The sequence below is a fragment of the Rhincodon typus genome, chromosome 7 (genome assembly GCF_021869965.1).
Source record: "Rhincodon typus isolate 14 chromosome 7, sRhiTyp1.1, whole genome shotgun sequence".
In the NCBI taxonomy this organism is placed as follows: Eukaryota; Metazoa; Chordata; class Chondrichthyes; order Orectolobiformes; family Rhincodontidae; genus Rhincodon; species Rhincodon typus.
Window position 1 is genome coordinate 43,728,906 of NC_063338.1, and position 21,051 is coordinate 43,749,956.

Consider the following 21,051-nt stretch of genomic DNA (forward strand, 5'->3'; position numbering starts at 1 on the left):
ATCTATGTAATGTACGCACTTTATATCATACATGTTTAAATCCCATTTACACATTCACAATCATTGTCAAGATTTAGACATAAAAAACACTTACCTGAGCAAAGTACAAAAGGATCTCATACCTAACTCAACCATTCTGTGCCCCTCAACTTTCTTGCTCAGTTGCTGTGGTTACTGGCTCTATTCTCTGTTAGATAAGCTTATACTCCCCTTTACATTTTTCTTGTCATCCTTCAAAGAGCTTACCAGGGTACTCAGTACTAGTTCATTACATACAGCATTCCCAATGACCTTACCTCACACTCTTGATGATCTTCCAACCCAATGTGCTCACTGATAGCTAACCTTACCAATCTCTTTCTTGTCCAACTCAATTCTTCCATTGCTGAATCTGTGGACTCTCCCAGTGAATCTGTGCTCATCACCTCTCTAGGCATTTCTCTCTAGAATGTCCATTTGCTGAGCAAACAAGGCACTTACCATCCAATAACTTATTGCAGAGATATCAACAACAATATGGCTTTGATGTAAATCTGACTGAGGCATGATGATGCCATCTCTGCACTGAAGCCTCCTACTCTGTCTGTATCTTCTTTCACTGACTCCATCAAGATCATTACAGTGCTGGTGTGGCACTTATTGCTTGGCTTGAACCCTAACATTCTGGCACTTTATCCTCCTTTGAGTATCTCACTTTCTTTCTCTCCTCTCAGTTCTCTTTCAAAATCTTCATTTGCTATTGTCCTGCCAACTGTGATAAAAATATTATTGCTAATTTTCTTCCTCAGCCCTTCAAATAAAATCACATCCTCAGTGATTTAACCTTCATATTATCATGTTCTCTCTTCTTTCAATTCACTGCCATTTTACCCTCTCAAAATTTGTCCCTCCATGTAACTCCCAATACTTCCCAACCCCATATGCATGGCTCCCTCCTTGACCTTGTCCCATCAAATCAATTACAGATAAGGTCATCTCTCATCTCTTCCTTGTATTACTCAGCAGAAATGAACCACTTTCATACCCACAGCCTTAATTCCTTTTGTATCCAACTCTGGAGAAAATTATCCCCAATTCACATACAACTGTACTTATAAAATCCCAAATTTCTAACCTTTGTGCTCCTATTATGATGAATATTGCAGGCTATTTGCTCAACCATGCCCTCACTTCTAGCTTTGTTGTCCCAGTTCCCAAAAAAACTATTACTCTCTTCAACTCTGGCCATTTCTGTTCTCATCTCCACTTCCTTTGGTCCAAGATCTGTGGACATAAAAGAATATGCAGACAACTGGTTAGACATCCATTGTCAAATCTGGCTGCACTGCTTAAACAACTATTGAGTCTTGCATTCTACTGCCAAAACTGCTAACTGTTCCAGGAGCATTTGACAATGCAAAGATAACTGTTGGCTTCTTTTCTCTACTGCAAATCAGCTTCTCTGCCCCTTCCATCCTCATCTCCAGCAATGTGCAAGGAGCTCAAGATCCTCTTTGTCATTTAGATCATGACCATCTAGTTGGCTGCATCTGTCTGTCTTTCTTTTCTGGTAGCCTACATGGTTAGGCTTCCACAAGTACTAGCCCTGGCTTCACATTTTTCTCGAGTTTCTCTTCCATGTCTTCTCATAACCTCCCTGAGCCATTTTGTTCAGAACTGTTCTTAAGGGTCACTGGACCTGAAACGTTAACTCTGCTTTCTCTCCACAGATGCTGCCAGACCTGCTGAAATTCTCCAGTGATTTCTGTTTTTGTTTCTGAAACCTTATCCAATTGTATGTTGCACAAGCGAAGGTTTCATGCTACACTGGAGCTACACTGCAAGAAAACCTCCATGATAACCCACTCCCAAAAAAGAAGCCTCCCTTCTGCATCACAGATCATGTCCTTGAATACTTATACAGTGTGAACCTGGCAGTTGTAAAATGTTGTCTTCCAATGCTACATATGTAATGTGTTTACGAAATAGACACTTCAGGTGCCACTTTTAAATACCTTGTTCCCATTTTAGTTGTTTAGCTGACATGGCAAGTAGGCAATTAATACACACAAAGTAATGGTCATGAATGCTTAATGCCATAATTTTTAATGTGCTTTCTTGGACAATTAATGGTCCGTGGATTAAATATCTTCCACTAAGTTTCATATTTGGCACAAAGGAAGATGATTATAGTTGTTGGATGTCAGTCATCTCAGCTCCAACATGTCTCTGCAGAAGTTCTTCATTGGAGTGCCCTAGACCCAACCATCAGCTGCTTCATCAATGACCTTCCCTCTATCATTGATTGGTACTACATCCACAAACATTCAATGCCTCCACTGATGCTCAGTAGCAGCAGTGTGTATGTTCTACAAAATGCACTGCAGAAATTCAGTAAGGGCTCTTGGACAGCACCTTCCAAAACCATGACCACCCCATCTAAAATGACTAGGACAGCAAATACATGGGAAAGCCACCACCTGCAAGTTCCACCTTATCCTCCAGCCATTCACCATCTTGATTTGGAAACTGTTTCTTCAATGTAATTGAATCGAAATCCTGAATCTCCTTCCCTAGCAGTATTGTAAGTGCACCTACACCAAATAGACTACAGTAGTTCAAGAAAGCTGCTCACCACCTTCTCAATAGTAATTTGAGATGGTGAATGAGTGCTGGTGCAGCCAACAGTGCCTTCATCCCATGAGTGAATAAAATAAGTTAAAATTTAAGCCAGGATGGTAGCTTAACTGTATTACTGCAATGGCCCCTATCATGGTCTCAAATTCCAAAAGATTTAACTCTGCTCCCAAGAAAACAACTGTAATAAACGCAGCCTTCTCTGCACGCAGTGTCATCCATTTTGTGTAGTTATTACTACTGACTCATTTCAATATAAGATATGTGCAAGGTTCTGTCTGTGACCCGTGAATTTCCCTCCATACTTAATGTTCCTTTTTGTGTTGCTGTCCCTATGGCCACCAGCCTGCTTCATTTTTGTTGAGCCCTTTACTTAATTCTTAATGTCAACACTTTACTCCTAGAGCCCATGGCTTTGTAAATTCCTGTGCCTTTGTTGGCCCCACATCTTAACCATATAGAGGCCAGATCACCATGATAAATTTGAATACCCTCTTCTGGAGCTCCCACTCCCCTACTATTCACAATGAGGTCCTGTGCTACTATCTCTAATAGCCTTGTAGCACTGTCACCATTATGACCGAGTACAGCGAAGCCCATCCCAAACTTAGTTGCCTGCTTTTCCCAGAACTCCATAGACTGTCCACTGATGTAGACTGACCATTATTGAGCAAACACTCAGGAGCCCCTAACCCCCTGCCCCACTTTCAGACTGACTTGGCAAACAGTCCCAACTGATCTTCGCAAGTCCCCTCGACTAATGTCTCCAGTGGCACCCCAACTGACTCTATGCCTTGACTGACCATGGTGGTAGGTCCTGAATGGCTGCTGTTTCCTACAGAAAATTGCTCCCCTTTGACTTTCAAATATTGACATTTGATTGAAGCACATGCATTGAATTTGCCAATAAAATGCCAGCATATGCCTCAGGTGTGATTTTGACATAGCCACACAACAACATGTCCACCTCCTTGGCCGTTCAGTGATTTCCACCGTGATGAGCTGCCTGTTTCTTCCTCTGCAATAAAATGTAAGCCATACATTCTGGCAGCCAGTAACTAAGCACTAATGATACCCACATTATAAGAAAGCAACACAAACTAAACAGAGGCTGGCAAGCTGTAGCTGAGCACTAAAACCCTGTGCATTAAGAAAACACCAAAGGTCCCGTGGAGGCTGGCAGCCTGTAAGTCAGTGGTGAAGTCATTGAATGTGCACTAAGAAAGCAATGTGAAGTATACAGAACTTGGCAGTCTCCAGGTAAATGCAAAATGAATGAGCACTAAGAAAGCAAGATAAGACCCAGAAACTGAATTTTGGTACAGACATACAGGCTGTAGATGGTGTCCCTGAGCTACAAAATTAAGTGTTGAATAGATGAATTGGTGTGAGAATTGGTCGAAGAGCAGGCATAGGATGTGGTAATTCTTTTTATTCACTCCTAGGATGTTGGCATCCCTAGTTGCCCTTTAGAAGGTGGTGTTAAGCTGCCTTCTTGAACAGCTGCAGTCCACGTGCTTGAAGTACACCCACAATGTAATTAATGAGGAAATTCCAGGATTTGACCTCGTGACGCTGAAGAAACGATGATACTTATCAGTCAGGATGCCGAGTGGCTTGGAGGGGAACTTTAATGGTGGTGTTCCCATATATCTACTGCCGTTGTTCTTATGAATAATAGTGGTTGCAGGGTTGGAAAGTGCTGCCTAAGGAACCTTGGTGAATTTCTACCGAGCATATTGTAGATGGTACACGCTGCTGCAACTGAGCTGGCCTTTGGTGGTGGAGGGTGAGGATGCTTCTGGATGTGGTGTCAATCAAGTGGGGTGCTTTGGCCTGGATGGTGCCAAGCTTCTTGAGTGTTATTGAAGTTGCACTCATCCAAGCAAGTGGGGAGTATTTCATCACACTCCTGACATTTGCCTTGTAGATGGTAGACAGGCTTTGGGGAGGTTGGAGGTGAGTGAGTTACCTAGCTTCTGAACTGATCTTGTAGCCACTGTATTTATATGGCTAGTCCAATTCAGTTTATGGTCAATAGTAACCCTCAAGAAGTTGATAGTGGGAGATTCAGTGATGGCAACACCATTAAATGTCAAGGATTGATAATTATATTGTCCCTTATTGGAGCTGGTCATTGTCTAATATTTGTATGGCACGAATGTTACTTGCCACTTGTCAGCCTGGATATTGTCTAGGTTATTCTGCATTTGCACATGGACTACTTCAGTATCTGCAGAGCCATGAATGATGCTGAACATTGTGCAGTCATGGGCAAACATCCCTAGTTCTGACCTTAAGGTGGAAAGAAGGTCATTGATGCAGCAGCTGAAAATGATTGGGCTAAGGACATTATCCTGAAGTAGTCTTGCAGACATGTCTGAGAGCCAAGGTGACTGACCTCCAACAACTATAACAATGTTCCTATGTGCCAGGTGGACTCCAGCCATTTTTTCCTTCTGATTCTTATTGATTCCAATTTTGCTAGGGCTCCTTGATGCTGCACATGGTCAAATACAGCCTGGCTGTCAAAGGTAGTCGCATGCACATCACCTCTGAAATTCAGCTCTTTTGTCCATATTTGAACCAAGGTTGTAATGAGGTCAGGAGCTGAGTAACCCTAGCAGAACACAAAGTAGGCTACAGTGAGCAGATTGTTACTAAGTAGGTTGGATGGTGGCATTTTTCATCACTTTACTGATGATCGAGAGTAGATTTTTGGAAGATATCCACTCGCGCACCTGCTATTTCAAGGGCCACTTCCTTAAGTACTTATGATATAGGTGATCAGCCTTGGGGATTTATTAGCCTTAAATCCCATCTATTTCCCCAACAACATTTCCGTATGAATGCTGATTTCATTTATTTTCTCCATCTCAGCTGGCTGGATGGCTGGTGTACAATGCAGAATGATGCCAACAGTGGGGGTTCACGTCTGCCGCCGACTGAGGTCACCTTGAAGGTCCCACCTTTTAAACCTCAATCCTCACCTGAGGCATGATGACCCTCAGGTTGAATCATCACCGGTCGTCTTTCTCTGATGAGGGAACAGTGCTGTGGTCCTCTGGGACTATTGATTGATTGATTGATTGATTGTTGTTACATGTACTGAGATACAGTGAAAAGTGTTGTTTTGCTTGCTATACAGGCAGATCGTACCATTCAAATGGCATCACGGTAGCAGAACAGAGTGCAGAATACAATGTTACATTTTACTCTCATACGCTATTTTCCCCACTCTTAATCAGCCTCTTTATCTCCCTTTGCCGGAATCTAAAGCATTCCTCAACTCCTTATTCTCTCCCCATTTACTCTGCTCCTATTCTTTTCTTTCCTGACTACTATCCTTCTGTTCTCTTATAGAGTCAGAATTATACAGCATGGAAACAGACATTTTGGTCAATTTGTCCATGCCGACCAAGTTTCCCAAATTAAACTAGTCCCACTTGCCTGCATTTGGCCCATATCCCCTCTAAATCTTTCCTTTTCGTGTACCTATCCAAAAGTCTTTTAAATGTTATAACTGTACCACATCTACCACTTCCTCTGGTAGTTCATTCTACATAGGAACAATCCTCTGTGTGAAAAAGCTGCCCCTCAGGTCCCTTGTAAATTTTTCTCCTCTCACCTTAAAAATATTCCTCCTAGTTTTTAAATCATCCACCGTAGGGAAAAGACCTTTGCTGTTCACCTTATCTATGCCCCTCATGGTTTTAAAAATCTCTATAAGGTCACCCCTCCTAGGCTCCAGTGAAAAAAGTCCCAGCCTATCCAGACAATCCTTATAACACAAACCCTCCAGTCCCAGCAACATCCTGGTAAATCTTTTCTGAATTCTCTCCAATTTAATAATAACCTTCCTATAGCAAGGTGACCAGAACTGTACACAGTACTCCAAAAGTGGCTTCACTAATACCCTGTACAACCTTAACATAATGAGCCAACTCCTATACTCAATAATCTGAGCAATGAAGGCAAGTGTACCAAACGCCTTCTTAACCACCCTGTCTACCTGTCAAGAAACTGTCAAAGAACTATGTATTTGAACCCTTAGGTCTCTCTGTTTGACAACATTACCCAGGGACCTACCATTAACTGTATAAGTCCTGCCCTGGTTTGTTTTACCAACATACAATACCTTGCATTTATCCAAATTAAATTCCATTTGACATTCCTCAGCCCATTGGCCCAATTAATCAAGATCTCTTTGTAATCTTAAATAACCTTCTTCACTGTTGACTATACCATCAATTTTGGTGCCATCCGCAAACTTACTATACATGCCTCCTAAATTCTCATCCAAATCATTTATATAAATTACAAAAGTGGACCCAGCACCAATCCCTGTGGAACACCACTGATCACAAGCCTCCAGTCCAAAAATCAACCCTTCACCACCACACCCTGTCTCCTACCATCAAGCCAATTATGTATCCAATTGGCAAGCTCTCCCTGAATCCCATGTGATCTAATTTTACTAATTAGTCTTCCATGTGGAACCTTGTCAAAGGCTTTACTAAAGTCCATGTAGATGACATCTACCACTCTGCCCTCATCAGTCTTTTTGGTCAAAAAAAACTATCAAGTTTGCAAGACATGATTTCCCACACACAAAACTATGCTGGCTATCTCTAATCAGTCCTTGCCTCTCCAAATGCACGTAAATTCTATGTCTCAGAATCCCCTCCAACAGCTTACCCACCACTGATGTCAGACTAACAGGTCTGTATTTCCCAAGCTTCTCCTTACAGCCTTTCTTAAATAAAGGCACAACATTAGCCACCCTCCACTCCTCCTGCACCTCTCCCGTATCTGTAGATGATACAACTATCTCTACTAGGGGCCCTGCAACTTCTTCCCCAACTTCCCATAACGTCCTGGGATACACTTGATCAGGTCCCAGACCTTTATGTTTTTTAAGACCTTCAGCACTTCCTCTTCAGTAATGTGGACTGGTTTCAAGACATCCATATGTATTTCCCTGAGTTCCTGAGCCTGTATTACTTTCTCCACTGTAAAAACTGATACGAAATATTTGTTTAGTATCTCTCTCATCTCCTGTGGTTCCACACATAGATGATCTCGTTGATCTTTAAGGGAGCCTATTCTCTTCCTAGTTTCTCTTACTCTACTTGCTAATCTCTTTGCATTATCCTTAACTTTAATTGCCAAGGCTATCTCATAAGCCCTTTTTGCCCTCCTGATTTTCATTTTAAGAATACCCCTACACCCCTTATATTCTTCAGGAGATTCACTTGATCCCAGTCATCTATACCTAACATATGACTCTTTCTTATTCTTGACCAGAGCCCCAATATCTTTATTCATTCATTGTTATCTCCTCTACCAGCCTTACCCTTCATTCTAACAGGAACATAATGCCTCCGAACTCTCGTTATCTTATTTTTGAAAGCCACCAACTTGCTAGTCGTCCCTTTACCTGCGAACTTTTGAAAGTTCCTATCTTATACCATCAAAATTTGCCTTACTGTAATTAAGAACTTTAACTTTTATACATGGATATCCTTTTCCATAATTATTTTAAAAACAATAGAACTATGATCACTGGTCCCAAAGTACTCCCCTACTAACACTTCAGTCACTTGCCCTGCCTTATTTTCCAAGAGAAGGTCAAGTTTTACTCCTTTTCTAGTAGGTACATCTACATATTGATAAAGAAAATTTTCTTGAACACATTGAACAAATTCCTCACCATCCAAGTTCTTAATATTATGGCAGTGCCAGGCAATGTTTGGAAAGTTAAAATGCCCTACAATTACAACCCTATTCTTCTTAGACATTTCTGAGATCTATCTACATATTGGTTGCTCAATTTCCCTCAGACTACTGGGGGGCCTGTGGTACAATCCCATGAAAGTGATCATCCCCTTCTTATTTCTGAGTTCCATCCATATAGCTTCACTAGACGATCCCTCAGAACTATCCTCTCTGAGTACAGCAGTAATGTTTTCCTTAATCAAAAACGCTACTCCCTCTCATCTCTTGCCTTCCTTTCTATCCTTCCTAAAGCATCTAAACCCCGGAACACTGAGCTGCCAGTCCTGTTCCTCCCTTAACCATGTTACTGCATTAGCTATGATGTCCCAGTCCCATGTTCCAATACATGTCCTGAGTTCATCTGCCTTACCTGTAAGACTGTTTGTATTGACATAAATGCAGTTTAATTCATCAGTTACCTTATTCTGACTTGCTGTTGCATGCCTTTTCTAATTAACTTGCTCTTTTTAAATTCAGAACCATCCTGATCCATGTTTCTACGCTCACTGCTACTTTGGATACCCCCACCCACCCTCCATACCGGTTTAAAGGCTCCTGAATAGTGCTAGCAAATCTCCCTGCCAGGATATTGGTCCCCTTTCAGTTCAGGTGAAACCTGTCCCTTTTAAACAAGTCTTTTCTGCCCCAGAAGAGATTTCAATGATTCTGAAACCTGAATCCTTGTCCACAGCACCATCTCCTCAGCCATTTGTTTATTTGCCCTATCTTTTTACTCTGACTGTCACTAGCACATGGCACCAGGAGTAATTCAGTGATTAATACCCTTGAGGTTCTGCCTTTTAACCTTCTACCTAATTTCCTATATTCTCTGCACTTCCTTCTCTCCTCAATTCCTTGATCCTTTCTTTCTTGCCATCAATCTCCCTCTCTTTCCTCCTTCACTTGCTCCATTCTTCACATTGCTGTTTCTCTTCTCACATCATTTGTCTCCCAGAATCTCCCATCCTCACTGATCTCTATTCCATCCTTTCTTATTTTCTTGTCCCATGCTCCATCCACTTCTAATCCTTCCCCTCGTCTCTCCTCCACTACTGTCCCTCCTCCATTCCTTTCTCTCTACTCTCCTCCCCCTTCACCTCTCCTCTCTCCCCTCCCTTCTTCCCTTCATTATTCCACTTCTTTTCTCTCCCTCACCCATCTTCCTCCTACATTCTAACCCTGCTTGATATAAAAAGTGACCTTGAGATGGATTTCCTACAATTAATGGCACAGGAGACAGAGTAGCATGTTATAAATGCTACTATTGAGCTAAACGTAGCTGTCAAGGGGTTAACTTCACAGGACAGCAGGGTTGAAAGATTATACAAATTAGAAGTAGGAAAAGGCCATTGTATTACATTACAGGAGATTACTTTCAGAGAGAAAATCTGAACCAGAGTGCTGCAGACAATGAGAAATAGTTCAACATTTTATCAATCATTTATACTCATTGTTGCTGTGACAATTCTATTTATTTGAACACAGTGGGGATCATTATCAAATTGGGTATGTTGGATTCTGCTTTTGGATAGCAGGTTAGGTAGAACTAGACAGCTTGACTAAACACTGATACTGGATTCAAGCTGAGAAAGAGCAAAAGGTAAGATACTGTAGGAAGAGGAGGCTTTACTTTGACTGAAGGATGGAATGAATACAAGTTATTGGGTTCAAAATTGGGCTTTTTAGTACTTATTGTTTGATGCTCACAGGTGTCATTCAGGGAATGCATGCACACTTCTGCTTTGAATCACTCCAGACATCATCTTGATGAGGCTTTAACGTGTGCACAACTACCATCTACCAGAAGTATGCAGAGTAGGCAGATAACATTAATTAGTTTGAAATGCTGATTTGACACCAGTAGAGCAACTTTGGAGTTTCATGCTGCAGCCATTGCTCATCTTAACCTTGCACAGATGAATACATGTTAATTGGAAGGAAGAACACCAACAGCACTACTTCAAAGGATCATCAACTACTTACAGGTTTATGTAGTGGCTGTTGCTGATTCCACAAGTGTTTGGAGCTTTCTATAATTATTTAATATTGAAAAGTCTAAGGAGAGTGGTTCAGCAGGTGTTGAGAGAGTTTCTACTGACTTCAAGGAATCTACCCGAACTAGTTCTCGCCGGACATACTGCACCAGTTTGTAGTCACCTTGGAATACATTATGACTGGAAGCATAAACAGGGACTACACAGAGAATGGTAAGCTTGTAGAAGAGTTGGGGGTAGGCTGTCAGTAGGCAGTCATATCTGATCACGATGTTCAAGCAGCAATTCTCCTCTTTGAACTTGTGTGAGGAGCAAGTGGACTTTAATAAATAGGTTCTCATTGATATATGCCACCTTCAGCAGCAGCAATAGCAACCTCAGAGCAGGTCAAGGACCACATTATCAATGGCTATGAAGGAGACCATGATAATGTTCTGAAATATTTCAGGCTGAAGTTGGATATGTTTTCAACATTATGCAGGTTACATGAGGTAGGTCACTGATTCTGTCTATATAATGAAAGCTAAATGCACTTCATTCTGTCTTGCTAGAAGGCAGGATGTTAGATTGGGGAGGGAACATTTTCAAGGATTGCAAGCTTTCCATGGTGCAGGGTATTTATGACTGCCCACTCATCATTTTCTGGATGCTGAATGTTAGATGTGCCTAATATTAGTACTGAAAAGAAATCCATCCCCTGAGTGCCCAGCTAGTGTGTAAACATTGACAGCACATCATGCAGATCAATTCCCAGTATCCTAGCAGCAATAATAATGTCTTAATTCTACATCTGCAACATCTACTTCTGAGCAGCAACGGCAAAAGGGTGACAACTGATGACAAAGGCTATCTGCTGATGACATAACACAGGACTCTGATGTGCAATTAATGAACACATGCAGCACTTAAACAATGAAATGCATGCTGTTACACAAAATGTAGCACAATAGAGCACTGGCATGCTCAAACAGCATGTCTGATTTTTGGAAGAGCCTGCAGTTCTCAGCGGAGTGTCAAGATTAATGGTGGTCTGCTTCATGCTTGCAGCCAGCCAGAAGGCAAGCACCCGAGGAGAACAGCATGAGGAGGAGAGGAAGCAAAGGAAGATGAAAGGAGAAGGCATCTTGGACAATCTTTTCTAACTAGGTTGTCTATGGAACCAATAACTACACCTCTGATTCTTCAAATACCGACAGTTCACTCTGTTACTGATAATATAATGGCTTACTTGCAATCAATACAATAATAAATACCACTGTAAAATAAACATACCAAACAAAAGAATGAAATCATGCTTTTTTTTGTATTTATTCATTAATGGGACATGGGCATTGCTGGCTAGGCAGCATTTATTGCCCATCCCTAATTGCCAAGAGGGCAGTTCAGATCTGGAGTCACATGTAGGCCAGACCAGATGAGAATGGCAGTTTCATTCCCTAAGGGACATTAGTGAACTAGATGGGGTTTTCCCCAACAATTGATTCACAGTCATCATTAGATTCTTAATTCCAGATATTTTTTATTGAATTCAAATTCCACCATCTGCCATGGTGGGATTTGAACCCAAGTCCCCAGGATATTATCTGGGTCTCTGGATTAACAGTCCAGTGATAATACCACTAGGCCATTGCCTCCCCATATTGCACACAAAGACAAACTAATCAACTTTGTGTAGTTCTATAGTCCCTGTCTTCTGTATACCTTTGCCTGGCTTACTGCTCTGTTGCAGATCTACCTTAGTGGGTGCAGCATGGCTGGTAAAACTTAGCAACTTTTGGTAATGGAGGCTGCAATTAGCCTTTGAAAATGATTTTAGTGACAAGGACGCTGATGGAATGGGAGGGTGGAAGGCTGAATGCTGTCTTCCTGAGAGAGGGCAGCTGGCTCATGATCCATGATGTCACTATCACCATCCTAGATTATCTGTTGAGGACAGATGCTGTAATAACCTGCGAGCCATGTTAAAACTGTAATCCACAACTATGATGGCAGAAAGCTGAGCTTGCAAGATAGCAATCTGAGATTACAATGCAACACCCAGGCATTGGATGAATACTGCAGGTCAGAGACTAGACTAGCCTCGCCTGTCCACCATCTACAAGACACAAGTCAGGAGTGCGATGGAATACTCCCCACTTGCCTAGATGAGTGCAGCTCCAACAATACTCAAGAAGCTTGACACCATCCAAGCCAAAGCAGCCCACTTGATTGGCACCACACTCTCAAGCATCCATTCTCTCCACCACTGATGCTCAGTAGCAGTACTGAGTACTATGTACAAGATGCACTGCAGATATTCACCAAAGATCCTCAGACAGCACTTTACAAACCCACGACCACTTCCATTCAGAAGGACAAGGGCAGCAGATACATGGGAACACCACCATTTGCAAGTTTTCCTCCTAACCACTCACTATCCTGACTTGATGTTCCTTCAGTGTCACTAGGTCAAAATCTCGGAATTCCCTTCCTAAGGATATTGTGGGTCTACCTACAGCACATGAACTGTAGCAGTTCAAAATGGTAGCTCACCACCACCTTCTCAAGGGCAACTAAGGGTGATCAATAAATGCTGGCCTGCTAGCAATATCCACATACCGGGTGTGAATAAGAAAAAACTCTTCTGCATTCTCTTACCTTGCACCAAATCCACTTCACTCATCTACAGCATGCTAACTGATCTGGTTTACAGCATTCCTATTCTTTTGTTTTATCCTTCTGCGCAGATCACCAAGTTCTGTGCCTGGCAGTGACTTCTGGAACCGAAAGTCAATGTTGCAAATAGTGCCAGCAGACTGATTCTCATTGTTGGACCCTCAGCAACTGTGCAACTTAGAGGGAACATTGCTGGTTAAGCAAAACTTCACACAGCCCCACTACCCTTCTAATTATCTGCATTCTTCTATTTGAAGGCTCATTTTCATTTCCTACATCCTAAACTCTGGTTTTTCTTTTCCTAAATCTTTATTTCGGTCTATCTCACTTTCCTCCTTTATGACACTACCGAAAAGTTTCCCCTTTTGATCATCTGTTTTAATACCTCCCTTATGAAGCTTGGTGTTTTATTCTTCTTTATAATGACCTCCTGACTTGTCTTGGAATGCTTTATTATGCTTGAGGTATTATATAAATACAAGTTGTTGTTAGTCCTGGTAGACTTTGGACTGCACCTTGTACTTTGTGGCACACACTCACCAGCAGTCATCTGGTGGCTGCTCTGTCAAAATCCTTCTTTGAGATCCCTGCTTCAGAAGTCTGTTGTAGTCCATCTGGCGTATGGACATCTGTATTGCTGTTAGGCAGTTCCAGGACTTTGACTCATTAACACTGACAGAGCAGTGATACACTTCCAGGTCAGGACAGTGCACGGCTTAGAGGGAAAAATGCTGCGGTAGCGTTCTAATGCATCAGCTGCCCTTGTCCTTCTAGAGGGTGGAGATGTAGGATGTGGACAAGGCTGATAAAAGTTTGGTCAGACAAGTAGTTTCCAAGGTTCTTGAAGAACTAGAGACAGGTGATAAACAAGCAGGAGATCGTTAAAATCAGGTTACAACTATGCTTTCAATCTTGCTTTTCCTAATCGTAAACTGCACTTTTGAACAGGCAAGAATGGCATTCACAAGAACGGAATTGGGTAGTACTTTCACTATGTATATTGAATCTGATGATTTCATCAGTATCTGATTTGTATCATTTATTAGAGCTGAGTGGCTAGCAAAGGTGCACCATCCTAAGATTGGTGGAGTAGCAGATAGTGAAGGGGACTGTCGGAGAATGCAGCAGAATATTGATAGATTGGAGAGTTGGGTGGAGAAATGGCAGATGGAGTTCAATCCAGGCAAATGCGAGGTGATGCATTTTGGAAGATCCTATTCAAGAGTGAACTATATGGTAAAGGGAAAAGCCCTGGGGAAAATTGATGCACAGAGAGATCTGGGTGTTCAGGTCCATTGTACCCTGAAGGTCGCTACGCAGGTCGATAGAGTGGTCAAGAAGGCATACGGCATGCTTTCATTCATCGGACGGGGTACTGAGTACAAGAGTTGGCAGGTCATGTTACAGTTGTATAGGACTTTTGGTTCGACCACATTTGGAATACTGCGTACAGTTCTGGTCACCACGTTACCAAAAGGATGTGGATGTTTTGGAGAGGGTGCAGAGGAGGTTCACCAGGATGTTGCCTGGTATGGAGGATGCTAGCTATGAAGAGAGGTTGAGTAGATTAGGATTATTTACATTAGAAAGACGGAGGTTGAGGGGGGACCTGATTGAGGTCTACAAAATCATGAGAGGTACAGACAGGGTGGATAGCAAGAAGCTTCTTCCCAGAGTGGGGGACTCAGTTACTAGGGGTCATGATTTCAAGGTGAGAGGGGAAAAGTTTAAGGGAGATATGCGTGGAAAGTTCTTTACGCAGAGGGTGGTGGGTGCCTGGAACACGTTGCCAGCGGGGGTGGTAGAGGCAGGCACGATAGCATCACTTAAGATGTATCTAGACAGATACAGGAATGGGCAAGAAGCAGAGGGGCACAGATCCTTGGAAAATAGGTGACAGGTTTAGATCGAGGATCTGGATTGGCACAGGCTTGGAGGGCCGAAGGGCCTGTTCCTGTGTTGTAATATTCTTTGTTCTTTGTATCCTGTCTGCCCACTCCCACTGCCAGGAGCCAGTGTGATCAAGGAGAATCCTTACATAAGTTAAAGATTTTGTTTTAGATTTTCTTATGGTCCAGAAGTGTTTCTCTGGGCACTAGAAACATTCTGGCTCTGTAGTTCTAGACTACTCTCCTTCTTACCCTCTTCTTGATATTTAACACAAGCTTCTCACCTATTACTGACTTTTGACAAAGGCTTCCTCAGCTCTCTCTCCTGTTTCCATCTTCTTTGATTTATGACAGAGGCTTCCTTCCACATGACAGCCTCCTGTTTGCAGATATCCACTGCCTCCAAATCCCTGGGTGGTCTATTTGACTGTGCATTGGTCAAGACATTGATGATACGTATTCAGTTTAGGATCAACTGTTCAGTTTGGCAAAGCTCATGGACGGCAATCTTCATGGCTTTTTTGTGCTGTTGTGGGCTCCCTCGGATCCTTCCTATCATTTTCCCTATACCCCAGAAAAGTTGAATCACATCTTCGATTATGTCACATGGGACAGCAAGAAGGGGAAGAGGCCATGATAGATAACTACCTTTTCTCAAAACCATTATTGACTCTACCTCCATCACACTCTCAGGCAGTGCATTCCAGATCTTAACTACTCACTGCAAAAAGTGTGTTTTCCTCATTTCACTTCTGTTTCTTTTCCATTCACTTGAATCTGTGTCCTCTGGTTTATTGTTTCACCAATAGGAACAATATCTCCCTATCTATTCTGTCCAGATTCCTTACGATTTTCAACGTTTCTATCAAATCTCCTCTCAAACTTACCTTTTGCAAGGGATATAACCTCAGCTTCTCTAATCCATCTATGCAGCTGAAGTTCCTCATCCTTAGAGCCATTCTCATGAATCTTTTCTGCACCCTTTCTAAAGCCTTCACATTCTTTCCTCAAGTGTGGTGTCCTGAACTGGACGAAATACTCGACTTGAGGATGAACCTGTAGTTTTTATATTAGGAGTGGGGGACCAAAAGGGATAGCTTACTCACTGAGCCATCAGTGGGGATTTTTTTTTGTCCTACTCCCTCACCATTTGATCTATGTTCCTCTCCTCTCTCACGCCCCTTACTTTCTCCCCAGTCTCCTCCTTTCACACCAACAAACTTACTTTTGCCCTGCCCTTTAATTGGCCTGCTGTCAGCCAATGAGTGACTCCGTAACGCGCATGCTCCAGGTTCCTTTTCTCACTCCCACCCACCAACACACTCCCGTCCCCCTCCTTCCCGGTTGCTCGGCGCGTGGACTGTCAGAAAGATCACTTTAACTGCTGTTCCTGATCCCTTTCCTTACAACGTTTATCCCGTCTGCAGGAATCGCGATTTAATCAGGTGAACACTACACTGTGCTGCTTTCATGCTTTGTCCACGTCGTTACATGACAGCCTCACCCAGAAAGCGCTCGTCTTTATTAAAATTCTGTTCGGGCCTTCCCTTCTGGTCTTGTTGACTCAGGCCTGCGCTCCCACGCGCTTTCAGAAAGCTTCTGATATATAAAAAAATAAGGATCAATGTAGATTTTACAGAGTAGCAGTGTGAAGGCTGAACGAGTAGAGGCGTTCTCTTAAAAAGGGCATGACTGAGCTTTCCCCAGTTGTCAGTTTTGAGCTGGTTATAAATAGCATAAGATCTTCTTTTTGGAGGCTGCTCAGTTTGTACAAATTGATTGAAGTTCACATGTTTCTTATTTTATCAGAGCTTTTCCATAATTGTTAATGACATTCTCCAAGTATTTGTAGGACCTGATCTTTTAAAAATATAGTAGTTATTCATTTGTCAGTTTGTGTTTCAGAACATGCCTCCCAAAAAAGGAGATTGTGAACCCAAGTTACCACCCATTATAGGACGATTTGGAACCTCTTTGAAGATTGGCATTGTTGGCTTGCCAAATGTAGGGTAAGTTAATTAATGTTACACATCAATTATGTGTTACATTAATGTATGAAAAACATAGAGACCTATTTTATGTTTATATTGTGCAGTAATACTTTTTGATCAGTACCAGTCCAGTGTGATTAGGGCTGGTAATATCTGAATTACTTTGCTGGCTCTGCATTGCTCTGTCTAAGCAAAGAGCAACTGTCTTTGCATTGTCTTGCACAATGATGGTTAACCTTTTAATGAGAGAAGATGTGGAATAGTTGTGTGTTTTAAGATTAAAAATTAAGTTTAAAGGTAACTAGATGAATGTTGGATAAAAAATATTCTTGTTCCTTACATCAAACCTGAATAACATTTGTCATATGAATTGCAATTTTGGGCTCCCAAACTTGTTGCTTATCTAAAATGATTTTTATGGTAATCTGCAATACAATAGATTAATAATATGGTTAAGACTCAATTTATAATTAAAGTAAAAATGCAGAGTTTTTAATGTTGTATAATGTTGCAACATTATTCTAGTTTACGTGTACACATCTTTTGCATTTTGTTAATGCACATTATTCACTGGAATTGAAAGCAGACTAGGGAAATTTGGAGGATCTCTCTTCTACTTCACAATCATTTATGTTAGTAGTGCAAATGTAGCATAGTAAACAAAACTTATAAGTGTTGGCAATGTTGTGTCTATTGCCCATTTATTGCCGTTATAATCCTGTGACTACAAGTAAGAGTGTGCTGTAACTTAGAGAAATATGATTTAAAAAAAATTAAATGGTGGTACCGGTTTGAGAGGCTCAGTGGCCTGTTGATGTAGAACAATTTTTGAGATAAATAGATAAGAAGTTGCGTGTGTGAGATGTCGTGGGAGGAGTAGGTGAGAATGTTCGAAGAACTTTGAGTGTATTAGAATGGAGGAAGAACCTGTAATAGAAGTAGTGATGGGAGTGGGAATGAATGATCAGAAGAGGAATGGATAATGGGAAGTTGGGGTTGAGGGTTGGCTGAGGAAAATGGGAGTGAATGGTCAGGAAAGGAGGTGGGTAATGGGAGATGAAGTGGTAAGGAGGGTGGGAGTGAATGGGAAGGGAACTCTTGAATGCCACAATTTTCCTTACTACCCACCTGATATCCTCCTTTAAATGCAGTCTACGAGAAAGAAGTAAAAGGTGGGCATATAAGATGATTAAGGAAAGGGGAAAGAAAAATTAAAAATTAAAAGCTTAGACAGCTAGAAGAGAGGCTATTTCTACCCATTTGCGCCAATAATATGTTTGAGTAGAATTATTATTCTGTCCCTTCATACATCAAGAATGGCCACATTGGTGAGGCATCAGAAGTTGTCGTACTGTTTGGAATCCAGCAGCGGTGTGAATCAGTCCATTCAAATGGAAAGTAGATGTAATAATTTTGGCTGGAACCAAATGTAACAATTGATGTTATAGAAAACTTCTTTTTTCATAGAGGATACCGATAATTAATCTTTTGTTTACCAGTGTGGCATGTACTTCAGTGGTTAGCACTGCTGCCTCACAGTGCCAAGGACCCGGGTTCGATTCCGCCCTTGGGTGACTGTGGGGCGTTTGCACATTCTCCCCTGTCTGCTTGGGTTTCTGCCGGGTACTCCGGTTTCCTTCTACAGACCAAAGATGTGCAGGCTAGGTGCATTGGCCATTCTAAGTTTCCCAGAGTGTTCAGGGAAGTGTAGGTTAGGTCTGTTAGCCATGGGCAATGCAGGGTTACAGGGAAAGGGTAGGGGGATGGGTCTGGGTGGGATGCTGTTCGGAGGGTTGATGTGGACTTGTTGGGCCGAATAGCCTGTTTCCACGCTGTAGGGATTCTATGATCTGTGATGATGAGTTAAAACTTGCTAATTTTGCCTAGGCACATGCTCAATACTTCTTTGGAGGAGATTATTTTCCTTAAAATTATTTCTAATACAGCATATCTTACTTTTTAAAAATATTTTAAATTTTTACAATTTATTCTAATGCCCAAGGAATCTGATCGTTTGCATTTCTGCTTTCTCCTCAGTCTGTTTAGTTGGGCAAATTATGAAGTAATTCCTTTTAATTAATGGGGGACTTTACTTTCGACTGTTCAGGGTTATGATCTGGTTGAGTTGCTGCAGTGCACCTTGTAGGTGATGGTTCGACTGCCTGTCTGGAGTTTGCACAATCTTCTGATGTCTGCATGTGTTTCCTCTGGGTGCTCCGGTTTCCTCCCACGGTCAAAGATGCAGTGGTTAGGTGGTTTGGCCAGGTCACATTGCCCATAGTGTTCAGGGATGTGCAGGCTAGGTGGATGAGCCATGAGAAATGCAGGGTTGCAGGAATATGGTTGTAGGGTGAGTCTGGGTGCGATGCTGTTTGGAGGATCAGTATAGACTCCTTGGACCGAATGGCCTGCTTCCATACTGTAGGGATTCTGTGATTCAGGCAAGTGGAGAGTATTTTATCATATTTCTAACTTCTGTCTGGTAGATGGTGGACAAACATTGGGGTGACAGGTGGTGAGGTACCCATATCAATCCTAGCTTCTTATCTGCTTTTCTGGCCACAATATTAAATGGCTGGTCCAGATTGGTTTCTGTTCAATGGTAATTGACCCTAGAATGTTGATAGGGGAATCAGCAATGATCATTCGCCATTATCTCCGAGACTGACCACGGCAGGAAGACCCAACGTGACCAGAATCCCTTATCACCCTACCATACATCAAGGACATTTCAGAGATGACTGCAAGACTACTCAGACCCCTAGATTTCAGAGTAGCCCACAAATTGACAACCACCCGACGACAGCTACTGATGAACGTAAAGGATCCCATACCCAAAACTGGGGTCATATACAAAATACCGTGCAAGGGTTGTGAGAAACACCACTACATAGGCCAAACTGGAAGAAAATTGGCTATGCGGATACATGGACACCAACTAGTCATCAAGAGACATGACCAATTCTCACTTGTCTCAGTACACACAGACAACGAAGGACACAAATTCGACTGGGACAACACAGCAATGATCACTCAAGCCAAACAGAGACACGCCAGGGAATTCCTGGACGCCTGGTATTCCAACTGCAACTCCATCAACAAATACATTGAATTAGACCCTGTGTACAAACCACTGAGAAACAAAACTGGAAGTAATACCAACCACCCCAGCAAACCGAGGCATGCAAATAGCAAGCGGGACAGAACACCGACGCTTCACCGGAGGTGCACTGATGATGTTACCTAGCAGGGTGATGAAACGTTTGCAGCCAAACCCACCAGCTCGGCGAGTATGTCTACAACCTCATACCATTGATGATTAGTATCTCTTTTTTTTAAGAGATGGTCATCGATTGACACTTGTGTGGTGTGACTTGTTACTCGCCACTCGGAGTCCCTACGGTGTGGAAGCAGGCCATTCAGCCCATCGAGTCCACACTGACCCTCTGAACAGCATCCCACCCAGACTCACCCACCTATCCATCTGCCCTACACATCCCTGGACACAATGGGCAATTTAACACGGCCAATCCACCTAATATGCACATCTTTGGACTGTGGGAGAAAACAAGAGCGCCCTCTTCAGACCAAACCTGGATGTGTCGTGGTATTGCTCTATGTGGACATAGATGCTTCAGTATTTGAAGAGTCTTGATGATTTTGACCATTGTTCAATCATCAGTGAGCATGCACACTACTGACCTTATTATGGGTGGAATATCACAGAAGCAGCTAAAGATGGTTTGTCCTAGAACACCATCCAAAGGAACTCCTAAATGACAAGGGAAGGGAAGGCCAGTCTAGTTGTTGTGGTACTGGACTAACAGCCCAAAAGATGAGAATTTAGATCCATCTTAATAAGTTGTGAACTTGACTTCAGTAAACTGGCCAGCTGCACAAAATGATCCTGGAAATGCTTTCGCTAATAATCTCCCTTAAAAATAACCTTATCTGGTCTGGCTTCATAACTTTTTTTTTAAAAAACAGGAACAGGAGTTCCTGAGATAGTAGGAACTGCAGATGCTGGAGAATCCGAGACAACAAGGTGCAGGGCTGGATGAACACAGCAGGCCAAGCAGCATCATAGGAGCAGAGAGGCTGACGTTTCGGGCCTAGACCTTTCTGATG

General features: G+C 42.3%; 1 protein-coding gene and 1 long non-coding RNA gene across 2 annotated transcripts in view; both read left to right on the forward strand.

Moving 5' to 3' along the window:
- Positions 1-21,051, forward strand: part of ola1 (Obg-like ATPase 1) — a 192,167-nt gene that overhangs the window by 68,254 nt on the left and 102,862 nt on the right. The gene's annotated exons all lie outside the window — the stretch shown is intronic.
- Positions 16,220-21,051, forward strand: part of LOC125483567 — a 27,366-nt gene continuing 22,534 nt past the window's right edge. The window contains exons 1-2 of the long non-coding RNA XR_007262516.1: positions 16,220-16,377; positions 16,838-16,941. This is a non-coding gene — a long non-coding RNA (uncharacterized LOC125483567). The remainder of the gene's footprint in view (positions 16,378-16,837; positions 16,942-21,051) is intronic.